Raw genomic sequence first — 5,528 nt, 5'->3', positions numbered from 1 at the left:
TACCTGGGAACTTTGCTTTTATTTTTCGGATGACATACTAAACTATGAGGTTTTTTGTGATATTTTGGACGACATACTAAACTATGACATTTTTTTCCACATTTTAAATGACATACTAAACCATGAAGTTTTTTGTGATATTTTGGATAACATACTAAACTATGACTTTTTTCCACATTTTAAATGACATACTAAACCATGACATTTTTGTGATATTTTGGACGACATACTAAAATATGACTTTTTTTCCAAATTTTGGACGCCATACTATGATTGTTTTTGTGATATTTTGGACAACATACTAAACTATGACATTTTTTCCACCACTCTAACACATGATGTCTTTTTCTACATTCTGGATAACTTACTGAATTGTGGAGTTTTTAACCACACCATAATCTATAGTTTCAATGAAGGGCTTTTATCTGGAATTGAACCTACGTCTCTGACACAGTCCTGTTTATGAATCACCCTTGCAACCAGTTGAGCTACCTGGGAGCTTTGCTTTCACTTCTTGGATGACATACTAAACTATGACGTGTTTTTTGTGATGTTTTGGACGACATACTAAACTGTGACATTTTTTGTGATATTTTGCATGACATACTAAACCATGACATTTTTGTGATATTTTGGATAACATACTAAACTATGACTTTTTTCCCACACACTTAATTAATTCTTCAATGTTAGATCTGATTAATCTCTCTCTAGTAACAGGCTATGTACCACAGGCTTTTAAGGTTGCTGTCATCAAACCTTTGCTTAAAAAGCCCACTTTAGATCCAGATGTGTTAGCTAACTATAGACCGATATCCAACCTACCATTTCTCTCTAAAATTCTGGAAAGAACAGTTGCAAATCAATTGTGTGAACACCTACAAAGGAATAATTTGTTTGAAATGTTTCAGTCAGGCTTCAGAGTGCATCATAGCACAGAAACAGCTCTAGTGAAAGTTACTAATGACCTTCTCATAGCATCAGATAATGGACTAGTCTCTATACTTGTTTTGTTAGATCTTAGTGCAGCGTTTGACACAATCGACCACAACATTTTATTACAGCGTCTAGAATATTCAATTGGCATTAAAGGGACAGCACTGGATTGGTTTAAATCCTACTTATCAGATAGGTTCCAGTTTGTGCATGTCAACAATAACTCTTCTGAGCAGACTAAAGTTAATCACGGAGTTCCTCAGGGTTCTGTCTTAGGACCGATACTTTTCACATTATACATGCTTCCTTTAGGCAATATTATTAGGAAGCATTGTATTAACTTCCATTGTTATGCAGATGACACACAATTGTATTTATCTATGAAGCCAGATGAAACTGATCAGTTAGCTAGACTGCAAGATTGTCTTAAGGACATTAAAACCTGGATGACTTTTAACTTCCTACTGCTAAATTCAGACAAAACTGAAGTCATTGTATTTGGCCCCAAACATCTTAGAAACTCGCTTTCAAAGCAAATAGTTACTCTGGATGGCATCACATTGGCCTCCAGTACTACTGTGAGGAATCTTGGAGTTATTTTTGACCAGGACATGTCCTTTAACTCACACATAAAGCAAATCTGTAGGACTTCCTTTTTTCACCTGCGTAATATTGTAAAAATCAGGAACATTCTGTCTCAGAGTGATGCAGAAAAATTAGTTCATGCTTTTGTTACTTCCAGGCTTGACTATTGCAATTCCTTATTATCGGGTTGTCCAAATAGCTCTCTCAAACATCTACAGTTGATCCAAAACGCTGCTGCGAGAGTACTGACAGGAGTTAGCAAAAGAGATCATATTTCCCCTATACTTGCTTCTCTTCACTGGCTTCCTGTTAAATCCAGAATAGAATTTAAAATCCTTCTTCTGACATATAAAGCTCTTAATAACCAATCTCCATCATATCTTAAAGATCTGATAGTACCTTATTATCCTAGTAGAACTCTTCGCTCTCAAACTGCAGGCTTACTTGTTGTTCCTAGAATTTCTAAAAGTAGAATGGGAGGCAGAGCCTTCAGTTATCAGGCGCCTCTCCTGTGGAACCTGCTCCCAGTTTGGGTTCGGGAGGCAGACACCCTCTCTATTTTTAAGACCAGGCTTAAAGCGTTCCTTTTTGACAAATCTTATAGTTGGGGCTGACTGGGTGACCCACAGAGGTTCGGCTTGTGTCTTCATTGTACAGCTGACCCCCTCTTGGACGTCCCTTCGTTCTGCCCCTAGTCATGCTGCTATAGGCCTAGGCTGCTGGGGGACTTTTCTTGACGCACTGAGCCCTTCTCTATCTACCTTTACATTTAATATGTATACCGTTATTGCAGTACATTCACTCTGTTTCCCCCTGTGCTATTTCTCCGAGTGTCCCTGGTCCCAGAGCTGGATGCTTCAGATCTGCGGTCGATGTTCCACCAGCTGGTCCAGTCTCCACCATGTCCACTGTGGGATGCTGCTACTGACCTTCCACCAGCCCTCTGCTTCCAATTCCCTTTTTCCACGAGTCAACTCTGCATCGCCTTCAATATACTGTTATGCTAACTTACATACTGTTTGAATTTTACTGCTAGTTATATAAGGAGTATGTTTAATGTCAGAGCCGTACATCATAAGAGTAAACTATGAGTCAGTTTTCAATGTTAGCTTATACTTTGTCTGTGTCACATATCCTGTCATGCATGTATTCAAATGTGTGTTGTGTTTTCCTTGCTTTCTCACCCCTCCCTCTTCTCCCATCCCTCCCCCTTGCCCTCTTCTGTCCTTCTCAACCCGCCCGGCCAGCAGGCAGATGGGTCCCCCCTATTTGAGCCGGGTTCTGCTCGAGGTTTCTTCCCTGTTAAAAGGGTGTTTTTCCTTGCCACTGTCGCCTTTGGGCTTGCTCTGGGGGTCAGGCATATGGGTTCTGTAAAGCGTCTTGAGACGATTTGACTGTAATTGACGCTATATAAATAAAATTGAATTGAATTGAATTGAATTTTGGACAGCATACTAAACTATGACATTTTTTGTGATATTTTGGATGACATACTAAACTATGACTTTTTTTGTGATATTTTGGACAACATACTAAACTATGACATTTTTTGTGATATTTTGGATGACATACTAAACTATGACTTTTTTTGTGATATTTTGGATGACATACTAAACTATGACGTTTTTTTTCGCATTTTGGAAACCATGCTATACTATGATTGTTTTTGTGATATTTTGGACAACATACTAAACTATGACATTTTTTGTGATGTTTTGGATGACATACTAAACTATGACGTTTTTTGTGATGTTTTGGATGACATACTAAACTATAACATTTTTTCACATTTTGGATGACATACTAAACTATGACGTTTTTTGTGATATTTTGGATGATATACTAAACCATGACATTTTTTTCCAAATTTTAAATGACATACTAAACTATGACTTTTTTTTGTGATACTTTGGACGACATACTAAACCATGACATTTTTGTGACATATTGGATAACATACTAAACTATGACTTTTTTTCCACATTTTGGACGACATACAAAACTAGAAAAGCACTCAGAGAGTGCAGACCTCCACCAAGGATACAGGAAACCCATGCAGTGAAGGATCATGAGCTGGAATCAAACCTGCATCTCTGACACAGTTCTGTTTACGAATCACCTTCTTAACCAATTGAGCTATCTGGACAGCTTACTCCAATTTGTTGGACGACATACTAACCTATGATGTTTTTGTCATATTTTGGCCCACATACTAAAACATACTAAAAAATTCAAAGTGATCCAGAATCCAGGATCCTTTCCAGATTGCCACTAAAATTAAATCAGCTCTTCCTCTTACCATAGTCTACATCCCCTCAAAATTTCATCTGAATCTGCCCAGGCGTTTTTGAGTTATCTTGCTAACAGACAGACAGACAGACACACAGACGCCAGGTGTCACATAACCTCCTTGTTGGAGGGCACTATGACGTTTTATTCCGCATTTTGGACGCCATACTATACTATGATTGTTTTTGTGATATTTTGGACGACATACTAAACTATGACATTTTTGTTATATTTTGTACAACATTCTAACCTGTGATGTTTTTTACACATTCTGGATGACATACTGAACTATGACGTTTTTTTCCACATTTTAAATGACATACTAAACTATGACGTCTTTTGTGATATTTTGGACGACAATGACATTTTTGTGATATTTTGGACGACCTACTAAACTATGACTTTTTTTCTACATTTTGGACGCCATACTATATTATGATTGTTTTTGTGATATTTTGGATTACATACTAAACTATGATGTTTTTGTGATATTTTTGAAAGACATACTAAACTATGACACTATTTTCAGATTTTGGATGACATACTAAACTATGAATTTTTTCCACATTTTTGGTTGACATACTAAACTATGACTTTTGATGATATTTTGCATGACATACTAAACTATGACGTTTTTTTTTTTTCATGTTTTGGACGACATACTCCTCCACTTAACAAGGTAAAAAAAAAAATAACAACTCGATTTCTCCTGGAGAAGGTGTTAAAAGAAAGTGACCCAGAGCTGTACAAAAATTTAACTAGCCCTGATCCACCTTTCTACCAAGTTCACTTAGATTTGGCTTGATAATTTCTGTACAATTCTGATTACAGTCCAATAGAACAAACACATGGCACTGACAAACATAACTTTGTCTCAGTGAGGGGTGATTCCCTAAATCGTAGTGCAGAATTGCAGTCTAAGGATACACAGCAGTTGTGTGTGTTCAGGCTTATGTTAAAAGCAGTTGACACTGACAGTCTTGGCAGAATCGTGAGTTTTCTATGATCTATTGCACCCTGATGCACTGCAGTCCACAGATACAAGTCAAAAGCACTACTGGATTATTAAAGACACCCAGGGCACAAACATATCCACAAATTTTATCTTCTTTCGAAAAATGGAAACATATGCACTCAAGGTGCAGCAACGTTTTTCGTGGATTTTACCTGGATATATTGACCAAATCTGTACAGCGTGGCAAAAAACCACGACACACCTGGCCATCAGGAGAAAACAGCAACAGAAAGTAAAACACTCTGTGCACTGCAGTATTTCAAGACCGGAAATTCTTGTTGATCTTTATTTTGGTACCTAGTTCTTTATCAGAACACAGATCAAACACCAAGAATTTGACACACTGAATTACACCTTGTATTGTACGATTTTGGCATGTTTTACTTAATGCTGGTCATTCCAATAAGGAAAATTTAAATTTGAGACAACACAGGGATAGAAAGTGGGAAATCAAAATGAAAGAGAATGTCAGTAAAAATTGGCTAAGAAAGTTCCTGATTTTGCTCTTGTGGTGAGCTGAGTGTGTTCATGCAGCTTCCCCTTCAAAACCCGGCAAACAGAAGTACCAAAGTAGGGAGGGAGAAAGTAAAAGAGGGAAGGGTGGTTGAGCGATTATGTGCTAAGGAGGTGTGTGTGTGTGTTTGTACAGAGGCATGCCACTCTCTCCTCTCTCTCTCTCTCTCTCTCTCTCTCTGTACTTTAA

The sequence above is a fragment of the Acanthochromis polyacanthus genome, chromosome 11 (assembly GCF_021347895.1).
Source record: "Acanthochromis polyacanthus isolate Apoly-LR-REF ecotype Palm Island chromosome 11, KAUST_Apoly_ChrSc, whole genome shotgun sequence".
Lineage (NCBI taxonomy): Eukaryota > Metazoa > Chordata > Actinopteri > Pomacentridae > Acanthochromis > Acanthochromis polyacanthus.
Note: the sequence above shows the minus strand (reverse complement) of the source record.